Genomic DNA, 15006 nt, shown 5'->3' on the forward strand with positions numbered 1-15006 from the left:
TGACTTCAACAACAACTTAGGAGGAAATGCCTCTCCTATGGGTAAAATAAACTTAGGAGGAAATGTCTCTCCTATGGGTAAGACTAAACTTAGGAGGAAATGCATCTCCTATGGGGTGAAACTAAAACAAACTTAGGAGGAAATACATCTCCTATGGGTGAAACTAAAACAAACTTAGGAGGAAATGCATCTCCTATGGGTAAAACTAAACGTAGGAGGACATGCGTCTCTTATGGGTAAAAACAAACTTAAGAGGAAATGCCTGGGTAGAAAAGATGTCCTCTGCTCAGTAGTTGGTTGAGGTCGCAAGAACTGCAAGCCTGGTCCTGATCCGAAAAGTTGAAGAAGGATGAACTAGCATCTACAACTAGCAAGTTTCAAGGTTCAAATCCAAAGTCTACATGAAGCACCATTCAAGATTCGAGACCAAGTTTCAGAAGACTTATAGATAGGAATCCGACGTTGTTCAATTAATCCTATGTAAGTAAATAACTACCAAAATAAGACTGACATTTAAAACAAAACTATTTTTTAATATTTTTTCAAGATTAAAATAGCTACAAAACATTAATAAAACTATTTTTGTGATTTTCGTTTTTATATAAAGATAAAATATAAAGTATTGTTTTTTTTGTGTGTGTGTGTTTTCTAAAGATTAAAATGACTATAAAACGTTAACGAAACCATTTTTTTGTAATTTTCGAAATTATATGAAGATAAGATAAAAAAAATACAAAGTACTAATTTTGTATTTTCAAAAGATTAAAATGGCTGCAAGACATTAGTAACTATTTTTTGTAATTTTCGAAATTATATAAAGTACAAAAATAAGATACTATTTTTGTATTTTTCAAATTTATGAGAAACGCATAAACTAAAGTATATATATATATTTTGTAATTTTTCTTTTTGTGACGAAATAAGGTAAAATAGTCAAAATTAGCTAAAATAGCTATATTAGACCTAAATTAAATATTTACGCTAAAAATGTAAAAATTCTTGGGAAGGGTCAAAAATCACATGTCTACAGCTGCCCCTCTTTGACTGGAAACACGAAGAGTTTTCCGACAAAGAACGACTAGACATGTTTCTGACCCGACCCTTATTTGGAGGGACTAAACTAAAGGAAAAGAAAAGGAATGTGACCGAGCCCTGGTATCTGAGCTGCCTACATATCCTTGGTTATAGAGAAATCAGGCCACGTGTAGTTCGGAAATGAGAGAGATGGTAGAGTGTACCGAGGTGAAGAGCCGATCGAGGTGCCATTCCGTTGAGGTTCCGGTCCGCGGTTCTGCTATTACAAAAAATGAAAGATGAAGAAAACTAACTAAGCCTATCAGCTACTAGTTACAAGGATTCATATCTATAAGTTTTCTGAAACTTGGGCCTCTTCTTCGATTTCAAGCCATAGGCCCAAAAAATGGCCCAATCTTCCCAAACGACCCAGTCCATTTCAAACTGGGTCGACCCAGTCCATAACCCAACACCCTTATTATCTTACAAACAACACAAAACAAAAAAAGAAAAATGAAGAAAACCCTAAAGACTAAAAAAAAACAAAAAAAAATGGTCCGCTCCCCCCCTTTCCCTTTGTTTCTTCTTCTCCAAGCTTCTTCACACCCCATCCATGGCCGCCCTCAACCAGTTGCTTCTGCCTCCGTCTCCAACCAAGCGACCATCATCGCGACTTCATCTTCGTCGTTCGACGCCAAGCTCGAGCTTGAGCTCGACGTCAATGACTGACCTCCTCCACCTCGCTTCTTCTTCTTTCCTCTACTCCAAAGCATCACTAAAATGAACCCAAAACTCAGTAAACAACCTCGAAGACTCAGCTGAAAATCAGCACCAAATAGTCCCGAAACTCGGACAAAAACGAACCAAGCGCTGTTGTTTCTGCTTCACCTTCCTCATCGTTACCCCTTTTGAGCCGCCACTTGCAACATTCAGTATTATTTCGAACATGGCCCCTTATATTGGCCCAATCTTCCCAAATGACTCAGTCCATTTCGAACTGGGTCGACCCAGTCCATAACCCAACAGTCAGTACATGCTACAAATACTTTCCTTTTGCTTAAATGATGACTACTATTTCAACTATCTACAATCTTTAGAACCCAAAGGCAAGTAAAAATCAACAAAGAAGAAGAACTTTAATCTATGAGAAAGTTATACACTTTAGGAATTGAATACCACTACTAACGTCACAAATCTTTTTGGGAACTAAATTTCAGGATTGTGGAAAATTAATGCATAAACACAACAGAGAAGAAGAACATTAAGAATAAGTGAAATTAAAGAACGAATATGTTACCCTTGCATCTTGTAAAATCAATTCTATGAAATATGGTATTTTAGGCTTGAAGCAATCCGGAATTTCCCATAACTTTCAAATTTCATTGCCTCGAGTTGCTTCAAATTGTCGGATTTCATGAACTGGTGTAGCCACCTTTATATCACGATCCGGATTGTCCAACCTCGGGGGTCGTGATGGCGCCTACTAATGGGAGCTAGGCAAGCCAAACCTTAACTACTTTCTATGCTTTCATATTGTTTCATTTTAACAAACACAAGGCGATAACATGATAACAGCAGAACTTTAAATAATTTAGCAGAAGTCAACAATTAAAATATCTTAAGTCTAAGTCTATTACAACTTTTAAAACCTCAAATACCCAAAACCTAGTGTCATAGTATCACAGACTATCTAAGATTTCTACATACAAGGTTTGAAGAAATAACAGTACGTTGTTTCCGAATAAGAGAGGATGAAACAAGAAGTAGAGATAGAGGGAGACGCCAGGGCCTGCGGACGCCTGCAGTTTATCTTGGGTCTCCGGGTGGACTGAAGAAAGCACTCCAACTACTGTCCAAAAGTTGCTCCTGGGTCTGCACACAATGCATAGTGTAGTATCAGCACAACCGACCCTATTTACTGGTAAGTTTCTAGCCTAACCTCGGTAAAGTAGTGACGAGACTAGGACTAGACTACCAAATAAACCTGTGTAGTTCAAGTGTATATACAGCGGAAAAGAAATACAGAAAATAACCAGTCAATGTGGGAGGGGAAAACATGTTGTGGGGAGATAATAGTTCTGAATAGAAAGCATCAAGTAAGGAAAGAAACTACATAACTCGAATATCAACAAAGAATCAGAAATCAACAATTTGCACGGTATCACCCTTCGTGCTTTTACTTTCATCCTCTCCAAAGCAATTTTATAATAAAAGTGTGCACGGCATCACCTTTCGTGCTTTTACTTTCGTCCTCACCAAATCAATCATATAATAAAGATGTGCACGACACCACCCTTTGTGCTTTTACTCTCTTTCCTCACCATATATTCAATGAAAATCGGTACGGAATGGTACATCGTACGACACGGCATCACCCTTCGTGCTTTACACTCTTTCCTCACAATAACAAACAATGCACGGCATCACCCTTCGTGCTTTAACACTCTTCCTCACCCAAACAACAATCACAAGCAAGGGGCAAGGGAATAAACAAAATAGTAATAGAGATCCCGGCAAGGGAACAACATCAATAATCGCAACATCTCGGCAAGGGAGATAATCAACAAAGCAACAATATCCCGACAAGGGGACAATTTAATAACTCTTTCTCTTTCTTTCACTTTTATTTTATAACTCACTTTACCACTTGAGCCAATGCTCCAAAGAGCTCAATCATCTCATATACTTTTACGATTCATAATATAACTTGAGTCAATGCTCCTCGATGTTCAAAAGTTACAATTCCTTCCACAAACTTTCCACAACAATTAGAAATCATCACCAAAGCATGAAAGATACAACGAAATCAAGATCTTCAAAATTTAAAGACTCACGGTCATGCTAGACACCAACATATAGATACTCGTCACCATGCCTATATGTCATACTCAACAATTATCACGTAGAAAATAAGACTCAACTCCTAATCCCTCAAGCTAAGGTTAGACCAAACACTTACCTCGATGCCCCGAACACAACTCAAGATTCAATTATAGCTTTTCCCCTTGATTCCACCACCAATTCGATGGTATCTAGCCAGAAGTTACTTAATTACATCAATAAACGCTAGATGAATCAATTTGAATGCATGAAAATGAGTTTTCCAAAATTCTACCTAAAAGTCTAAATCGCCCCTCGGGCCCACGTGGTCAAAACCCGAGGTTCGAACCAAAACCCGATTACACATTCCCCTACGAGCTCAAATATGTAATTTGTTTTGAAATCGGACCTCAAATCGAGGTCTAAATCCCCAATTTTTAAAAAAACTAGGTTCTACCCCAAAACACCCAATTCCCCCATGAAAATAATTGATTTGAAGTTGAAATCATGTTAAAAAATATTAATGATTGGAGAAAACTAGCTAAAAATGACTTACAATTGATTTGGAAAAGAAAGGTTGTTTGCAAAATCGCCTCTTATGTTTTTGGGGTTTTTGAAAAATGCAAAATAACTGAAAATCTTGTCTATTCATACCCCTCTCAGACCCCCTGTGCGGACCGCACAAAATGGACTGCGGTCGTACAGGCCTTCTTGAGGTACTGTGGTCCAGTGCCCTGTGCGGACCGCACGAAATGGACTGCGGTCGCACAGGCCTCCACCGCGCACCGCACGAAACCGAACGCGGACCGCACTGGCCCCTTTCCGCAGTCGCACATGATTTTGTGCGGACCGCACTGGCGGGTTCAGAGACCTGCAACTTCTGGTTTTAAGTCTAAAACATCCCGAACCTACCCGAAACTCACCTGAGCCCTCGAAACTACAAACTAATATGCATACTAACTCAAAAATATCATATGGACCTACTCGTGTAATCAAATCATCAAAATAACATCATGAATATCAAATTAAGTCTCGAGATCAATGAAATTTTCTCAAAACTTCTTTAAACATAAATTTTGCGATTTAAGTCCGAATCATGTCACATGACATCAATTTTTCATAAAATTTCACAGAAACATCTTAAATCATATATAAGACCTGTACCGGGAGCCGTAACCAAAATACGGGCCTGATACTAACATGTTCTAAGTAAATTTCATTTCAAATTTCTTTAAACAATTCCAGAAAATGATTTCCTTTAAAAATTCATTTCTCGGGCTTGGGACCTCGGAATTCGATTCCGGACATACGCCCATCCCATATTTTCCTATGGACCCTCCGGGACCGTCAAATCACGGGTCCGGATCTGTTTACCCAAAACGTTGACAGAAGTCAAATTAGCTCATTTTATAATCAAAACTTATCGTTTTTCGCAGATTATCATATTTAAGCTTTATGGCTACGCGCCCGGACTGCGCACGCAAATCGAAGTGATTCTAAATAAGGTTTTCAAGGCCTCAAAATACGAAAATTTTGTTTTAAAACATGTGATGGTCATCACATTCTCCACCTCTAAAACAACCGTTCGTCCTCGAATGGACAGAAGAAGGAAGTACCTGAGTCGGGGAAAAGATGGGGATAACGGCTCCGCATATCGGACTCGGACTCCCAGGTCGATGCTTCAGGAGGCTGACCTCTCCACTGAACACGAACAGAAGGAAAACTCTTTGACCTTAATTGACGAACCTGCCGGTCTAGAATAGCTACCGGCTCCTCCTCATAAGAAAAGTCCTTGTCCAACTGGACAGTGCTGAAATCTAACACGTGGGATGGATCACCGTGATATTTCTGGAGCATGGACACATGAAACACTGGATGCACGGCTAATAAGCTCGGCGGCAATGCAAGTCTATAAGCCACCTCTCCCACTCAATCAAGAATCTCAAACTGACCGATGAACCTAGGGCTAAGCTTGCCCTTATCCCCAAATCTCATCACGCCCTTCATAGGCGACACTCGGAGCAATACCCGCTCTCCAACCATAAAAACCACATCTCGAACCTTGCGGTCTACATAACTCTTTTGCCTGGACTGAGCTGTACGAAGCCTATCATGAATAATCCTGACCTTGTCCAAAGCCTCCTGAACTAGATCCGTACCCAACAATCGAGCCTCTCCCGGCTCAAACCATCCAACCGGAGATCGACACCTACCATATAAAGCCTCATAAGGAGCAATTTGGATTCTCGACTGGTAACTGTTGTTGTAGGCAAACTCTGCTAAAGCCAAAAACTGATCCCACGTTCCTCCAAAGTCAATGACACAAGCTCGGAGCATATCCTCTAAAATCTGAATAGTCCGCTCGGACTGCCCGTCCGTCTGAGGATGAAATGTTATACTTAAATCAACCTGGGTGCCCAACTCTCGCTGAACTGCTCTCCAGAAACGCGAGGTAAACTACGTACCTCAGTCCAAAATGATAGATACAGGTACACCATGAAGACGAATAATCTCCCGGATATAGATCTCAGCTAACCTCTCAGATGAATATAAGACTGCCACAGGAATGAAATGCGCTGACTTGGTCAACCTATCAACAATGACCCATACTACGTCGAACTTACTTCGAGTCTGCGGGAGTCCAACAACGAAATCTATAGTGATCCGCTCCCGCTTCCACTCAAGAAGCTCAATCCTCTGAAATAAACCACCAGGCCTCTGATGCTCGTACTTAACCTGCTGACAATTCAAACATCGAGCTACATATGCAACGATATCCTTCTTCATTCTCCGCCACCAATAATGCTGCCGTAAATCCTGATACATCTTCGCGACACCTGGATGAATAGAGTACCGGGAGCTATGGGCCTCCTCTAAAATCAACTCTTGGAGCCCATCCACATTAGGCACACAAACTCGACCCTACAATCTCAAAACGCCATCATCATCTAAGGTAACCTGCTTGGCACTTCCGCGTTGCACCGTGGCTCTAAGGACACACAAATGTGGATCATCATACTGCCGGCCACGGATACGCTCCAATAAAGAAGAACGAGCGACCGTGCAGGCCAATACATGACTAGGCTCAGAAATATCCAACCTCACAAACTGATTGGCCAAAGCCTGAACGTCCAAAGCAAGCGGTCTCGCACCGACCGGAATATAAGCAAGAGTGCTCATACTGGCTGACTTCCTACTCAACGCATCGGCCACCACATTGGCCTTTCTCTGATGATACAAGATAGTGATATCATAATCTTTCAACAACTCCAACCACCTCCTCTGTCTCAAATTCAACTCATTTTGCTTGAACAAATACTGAAGACTCTTGTGATCCGTGAACACCTCACATGCCACGCCATACAGATAATGCCTCCAAATCTTCAATGTGTGAACAATGGCTGCCAACTCCAAGTCATGAATCGGAGAGTTCTTCTCATGAATCTTCAACTGCCGCGAAGCATAGGCAATGACCTTGCCATCCTGCATCAACACTGCACCAAGCCCAATACGAGATGCATCACAATAAACTGTATAAGGCCCTGAACCTGTGGGCAAAACCAACACCGGTGCCGTAGTCAGAGCTAACTTAAGCTTCTGAAAGCTCGCCTCACACTCGTCTAACCATCTGAACTGGGCACCCTTCTGGGTCAGCCTGGTCATCGGGGCTGCGATAGATGAGAACCCCTCCACGAACCGACGATAGTAGCTTGCCAATTCCAAGAAACTCCGAATATCTGTAGCTAATGCTGGTGTAGGCCAGTTCTTGACTGCCTCAATCTTCTTCGGATCAACCTGAATACCCTCTACTGATACAACATGACCCAGAAATGCAACTGAACTCAACTAAAACTCACATTTCGAGAACTTAGCATATAACTGACTATCCCTCAAGGTCTGAAGAACCACTCTAAGATGCTGCTCGTGTTCCTCCCAGCTGCGGGAATATATCAAATATCATCAATGAAGACTATCACGAACGAGTCCAAATAAGGCCTGAACACTCAGTTCATCAAATCCATAAAAGTTGCTGGGGCATTGGTTAACCCAAATGACATGACCAGGAACTCATAATGCTCGTACCGAGTACGAAAAGCTGTCTTAGGGACATCAGATGCCCTAATCCTCAACTGATGGTAGCCAGATCTCAAATCAATCTTTGAAAACACCTTGTCACCCTGCAGCTGATCAAGCAAAATCATCGATCCTCGGTAATGGATACTTATTCTTGATTGTAACCTTGTTCAACTGTCGGTAATCAATACACATTCTTATTGATCCGTCCTTCTTCTTAACAAACAACACCGGCGCACCCCAAGGCGAAACACTAGGTCTAATGAAACCCTTCTCAAGCAAGTCTTGCAAATGCTCCTTCAACTCTTTCAACTCCGGCGGGGCCATATGATACGACGGGATAGAAATGGGTTGAGTGCCCGGAGCCAAATCAATGCAAAAGTCAATATCCCTATTGGGTGGCATACCCAACAGGTCTGAAGGGAAAACATCAGGAAACTCTTGAACAACTGGCACAGATTCAATAGAAGGGACCTCAGCACTAGAATCACGAACATATGCCAAACACCCCTTCTCGACCATACGCCGAGCTTTCACATACGAGATAACACTGCGGGTAGAATGACCAGGAGTCCCTCTCCACTCTAAACGGGGCAAATCCGGTAAACCTAAGGTCACAGTCTTGGCATGACAATTTAAGATAGCGTGGTAAGGTGATAACCAGTCCATCCCCACTATAATATCAAAATCGACCATGTCTAGAAGCAACAAATCCACACAAGTCTCAAAACCCCCAATCACCACAATACAAGAACGATGGACTTGATCTACCACAATAGAATCACCCACCGGTGTAGACACATAAACAGGAATACTCAATGAATCATTAGGCATGACTAGATATGGTGCAAAATAAGATGACACATACGAGTAGGTAAACCCTGGATCAAATAACACGAAAGCATCTATATCACAAACCAGAATAGTACATGTAATGACTGCATTTGAAGCCTCAGCCTCGGGTCTAGTGGAAGGGCGTAACATCGGGGTTGGGCCCCACCACCCTGAACTACATATCTGGGATGGCTTGCAGCTGGCCGGTCTCTACCTCTAGCGGCCTGAGCTCCACCTCTAGTACCTCTACCTCCACCTTTAGCACCTCTACCCCCACCTCTAGCACCTCTAACCCCACCTCTAGCTGGCTGGGCGGGCTGTGGAACACCTGATACCTGTACCATAGCACGAGAACCTTAATGTTGAGAGTTACTCGGTGCTCGAGGGCAAAACCAGGCAATGTGACCCGGATCACCACACCTGTAACTAGCCCTCGGCTGCTGAGACTGCTGGCCATGATGACCTGAAAGACCACTCCGAAAACTTTGAAGCGGTGGTGCACTGATAGGAGCGGGTGGTGCATTGTAGGACTGCTGATCGGGATACTATATCTGGGGACCACGACCACCTGAAGTACCATAAGAAACCTGGAGTGCTGACTGAAAGGGTCTAGGAGGATGGACTCTACCATATGAATCTCGACCTCTGGATGAGGTACCACTGAATCGGCCTAAATGACGGGGCCTCTTGTCTGACCCATGACCGCCTACCTGTGACAGAACCATCTTAACTCTACGGGCCATATTGGTCGCCTCCTGAAAAGTAATCTCACTCCCAGCCTCTCTAGCTATCTGAAGACGAATCGGCTGAATAAGACCATCAATAAACCTCCTCACCCTCTCTCTCTCGGTTGGGAGTATAATGAGAGCATGGCGAGCTAAGTCGATGAACCTGGTATCATACTGGGTAACAATCATGGAACCCTGCTGGAGGCGCTCAAACTACCTCCGATAGGCCTCTCTTTGAGTAATGTGGAGAAACTTCTCTAGGAATAATACTGTAAACTGCTCCCAAGTCAAGGCTGGCGATCCGGCTGGTCTCGCTAAGCAATAATCCCTCCACCAAGTCTCAGCAATACCCATGTTCCTGAGAACCTCGTGGCAGCTGTCTAGATAATCCTGGGGATCCTCAGTAGATGCACCGCTGAAAGTAGAAGTGAAGAGCTTGGTGAACCTATCCAGTCTCCACAAAGCATCGGCGGACATAGCCGCTCCATCACCGGTCTGAGCTACCACACCCGGTTGTACTGCTCCAACTAGTTGAATTGCTGGAGTCTGAATCTGAGGAGCTACCTGCTCTGGAGTGCGAGTAGCAGGAGTCTGGGGCCCTCCTCCAGCCTGAGAGATGCCTTGTGCTATAGGAAGCAAGCCTGCCCCGGTGACACTCTTCATGAGGCCCACTAATCGGACCAGAGCATCCTAAAGAACTAGGGTAGCAATAAACCCCTCTAGGACCTGAGCTGGGCCTACCGAAACTACTGTCACACCTCCTCTTTCCGCCCCCGGCAGGGGGTGCGAAGGAGTTAGTTTTCGTGAGGCAAAAATCACGTGCTCACAACTACTGGAGCTGGAACCTCCTCATCAAAATCAACTTGAGGCTCCGTCATTGGGGCTGCTGCTCGGGGCTGAGATCTGCCCCTACCTCGGCCTCTAGCATAACTTTGGCCTCGCCCTCTGCCCCTCGTGGGAGCAACTGCTAGGGGCTCAGGCACTGAGCGGAGGATGAGAAAGCGCGTGTTCGCGCCATCTGCAAAAGAACAGAGTAGATGTTCAATTAGTATTGAGAAACAAATCCGCATGACGAGAAAGAACAAATGTGAAGTTTTTCCTAACTCTGTAGCATTTGAGGGATAAATACAAACGTCTCCGTACCGATCCCTCAGACTCTACTAAGCTTGTCTGTGAACTGTGAGACCTATGTAACCTAGAGCCCTGAAACCAACTTGTCACGACCCGAATTTTCCAACCTCGGGGGTCGTGATGGTGCCTACTAATGGGAGCTAGGCAAGCCAAACCTTAACTACTTGCTACACTTCCATATTGTTTCATTTTAACAAACACAAGGCGATAACATGATAACAGCGGAACTTTAAATAATTTAGCAGAAGTCAACAATTAAATATCTTAAGTCTACGTCTATTACAACTTTTAAAACCTCAAATACCCAAAACCTGGTGTCACAGTGTCACAGACTATCTAAGATTTCTACATACAAGGTCTGAAGAAATAACAGTACGCTGTTTCCGAATAAGAGAGGATGAAACAAGAAGTAGAGATAGAGGGAGACGTCATGGCCTGCGGACGCCTGCAGTCTACCTTGGGTCTCTGGGTGGACTGAAGAAAGAAATCCAACTACTATCCGAAAGCTGCTCCTGAATCTGCACACAGTGCAGAGTGTAGTATCAATACAACCAACCCCATATGTTGGTAAGTGTCTAGCCTAACCTCGGCAAAGTAGTGACGAAACTAGGACTAAACTACCAAATAAACCTATGCAGTTCAAGTGTATATACAACAGAAAAGAAATACAGAAAATAACCAGTCAATGTGGGAGGGAAAAATATGCTGTGGGGAGATAACAGTTCCGAATAGAAAGCATCAAGTAAGGAAAGAAACCACATAACTCGAATATCAACAAAGAATCAGAAATCAACAATTTGCACGGCATCACCCTTCGTGCTTTTACTCTCATCCTCTCCAAAGCAATTTTATAATAAAAGTGTGCACGACACCACCCTTCGTGCTTTTACTCTCTTTCCTCACCATATATTCAATGAAAATCGGTACGGAATGGTACATCGTACGACACGACATCACCCTTCGTGCTTTACACTCTTTCTTCACAATAGCAAACAATGCACGACATCACCCTTCGTGCTTTAACACTCTTCCTCACCTAAACAACAATCACAAGCAAGGGGCAAGGGAATAAACAAAATAGTAATAGAGATCCCGTCAAGGGAACAACAGTTAAACAATTAAATCCCGTCAAGGGAACAACATCAATAATCTCAACATCCCGGCAAGAGAGATAATCAACAAAGCAACAATATCCCGGCAAGGGGACAATTTAATAACTCTTTCTCTTTCTTTCACTTTTATTTCATAACTCACTTTACCACTTGAGCCAATGCTCCAAAGGGTTCAATCATCTCATATACTTTCACAATTCATAATATAACTTGAGCCAATGCTCCAAAGGGTTCAATCATCTCATATACTTTCACGATTCATAATATAACTTGAGCCAATTCTTGTCGATGTTCAAAGGTTACAATTCCTTTCACAAACTCTCCATAACAATTAGAAATCATCACCAAGGTATGAAAGATACAATGAAATCAAGATCTTTAAAATTTAAAGACTCACAGTCATGCTAGACACCAACGTATAGATACTCGTCACCATGCCTATACGCCATACTCAATAATTATCACGTAGCAAATAAGACTCAACTCCTAATCCATCAAGCTAAGGTTAGACCAAACACTTACCTCGATGCCGGACACAACTCAAGATTCAATTATAGCTTTTCCCATTGATTCCACCACCAATTCGCTCGTATCTAGCCACAAGTTACTTAATTACATCAATAAATGCTAGATGAATCAATTTGAATGCATGAAAATGAGTTTTCCAAAGTTTTACCTAAAAGTCAAAATCGCCCCCGGGCCCACGTGGTCAAAACCCAAGGTTCGAATCAAAACCCGATTACCCATTCCCCTACGAGCTCAAATATGTAATTTGTTTTGAAATCGGACCTCAAATCGAGGTCTAAATCCCCGATTTTTGAAAAAACTAGGTTCTATCCCAAAACACCCAATCCCCCCATGAAAATAATTGATTTGAAGTTAAAATCATGTAAAAAATGTTAATGATTAAAGAAAACTAGATAAAAATGACTTACAATTGATTTGGAGAAGAAAGGTTGTTTGAAAAATCGCCTCTTATGTTTTTGGGGTTTTTGAAAAAATGCAAAATAAGTGAAAATCTCGTCTATTTATACCCCTCTCAGACTCCTTGTGCGGACCGCACAAAATGGACTGAGGGCCGCACAGGCCTTCCTGAGGTACTGCGGTCTACTGCCCTGTGCGGACCGCACGAAATGGACTGCGGCCGCACAGGCCTCCACCGCGCACCGCACGAAATCGATCGCGGACCGCACTGGCCCCCTTCCACAGTCGCACATGATTTTGTGCGGACCGCACTGGCGGGTTCAGAGACCTGCAACTTCTGGTTTTAAGTCTAAAACATCCCAAACCTACCAGAAACTCACCCGAGCCCTCGGAACTCCAAACCAAGTGTGCATACTAACTCAAAATCATCATATGGACCTACTCGTGCAATCAAATCATCAAAATAACATCATGAACATCAAATTAAGTCTCGAGATCAATGAAACTTTCTCAAAACTTCTTTAAACATAAATTTTGCGATTTAAGACCGAATCACGTCACATGACATCCGTTTTTCATAAAATTTCACAGAAACATCTTAAATCATATATAAGACCTGTACCCGGCGCCGAAACCAAAATACGGGCTCGATACTAACATGTTTTAATCAAATTTCATTTCAAATTTCTTTAAACAATTCCAAAAAATAATTTCCTTTAAAATTTCATTTCTCGGGCTTGGGACCTCGGAATTCGATTCCGGGCATACGCCCAAGTCCCATATTTTCCTACGGACCCTCCGGGACCGTCAAATCATGGGTCCGGGTCTATTTACCCAAAACGTTGACCGAAATCAAATTAGCTCATTTTATAATCAAAATTTATCGTTTTCCACAGATTATCATATTTAAACTTTTCGGCTACGCGCCCAGACTGCGCACGTAAATCGAGGTGATTCTAAATGAGGTTTTTAAGGCCTCAGAACACGGAAAATTCGTTTTAAAACAAAAGGTCATCACACTTTACAAACTTAAAATAAGAGAAACAACATACTATTGTTGAATCAACTTAGGGAATACTATAGTTAGCAGAGAACAAGGAATAGAAAAGGAAAGAATAAATCACATAAAGCACTAATTACTGTAGATTCAAAGCAGTTATGGTTGTTGTAGATAAAAAGCAGTTAGGTTAGGATTGTTGATGAAGCCCACGTTTGGGATTGTGGGTTTTTCTTTTCTTCTTTTTTCTCTTTTTATTGTACAAATTTAAAAATCTAACTATTTAGGTATATATTAATAACTTTAGAAAAAGGCCTAATCTAACATGAAGATAAATAGAAGGCCTAATCCCAACGTGAGAGGAATTAATTATTATTTTTATTACCCAAATTTAATAAATAAATTCAAAAATACCAAACAAATGTACGTGGAGGGAACTATAATTTTTTTGTTTGTTTTAACTAGCAGATTTTTAAAATAATTTAATTCCAACAAAGTTGGATAATTGTCCTAAATTTAGATACTTGTCAATTTAATGTTATACCACTTGTCATCATAACCTTTCTTTGCCTCTCCTTTTATATATAAATAGATTTTCTCTTTTTATTGTACAAATTTAAAAATCTAACTATTTAGGTATATATTAATAACTTTAAAAAAAAGGCCTAAACTAACGTGAAGATAAATAGAAGGCCTAATCCCAACGTTAGAGGAATTAATTATTATTTTTATTACCCAAAATTTAATAAATAAATTCAAAAATACCAAACAAATGCACGTGGAGGGAACTATAATTTTTTTGTTTGTTTTAATTGGCAGATTTTTAAAATAATTTAAATTCCAACAAAATTGGAGAATTGTCCTAAATTTAGACACTTGTAAATTTAATGTTATACCACTTGTCATAATAATCTTTCTTTGCCTCTCCTTTTATATATAAATAGATATTTCCTTTTTATTGTACAAATTTAAAAATCTAACTATTTAGGTATAATTTAATAACTTTAAAAAAAGGCCTAATCTAACGTGAAGATAAATAGAAGACCTAATCCCAATGTGAGAGGAATTAATTATTATTTTTATTACCCAAATTTAATAAATAAATTCAAAAATACCAAACAAATGTACATGGAGGGAACTATAATTTTTTTGTTCGTTTTAACTGGCAGATTTTTAAAATAATTTAAATTCCAACAAAGTTGGAGAATTGTCCTAAATTTCAACACTTGTCAATTTAATATTATGCCACTTGTCATCATAACCTTTCTTTGCCTCTCCTTTTATATATAAATAGTTTTTCCCTTTTTATTGTATAAATTTAAAAATCTAACTATTTAGGTATATATTAATAACTTTAAAAAAAGGCCTAATC

This window comes from Nicotiana sylvestris, chromosome 2 (assembly GCF_000393655.2).
Source record: "Nicotiana sylvestris chromosome 2, ASM39365v2, whole genome shotgun sequence".
Lineage (NCBI taxonomy): Eukaryota > Viridiplantae > Streptophyta > Magnoliopsida > Solanales > Solanaceae > Nicotiana > Nicotiana sylvestris.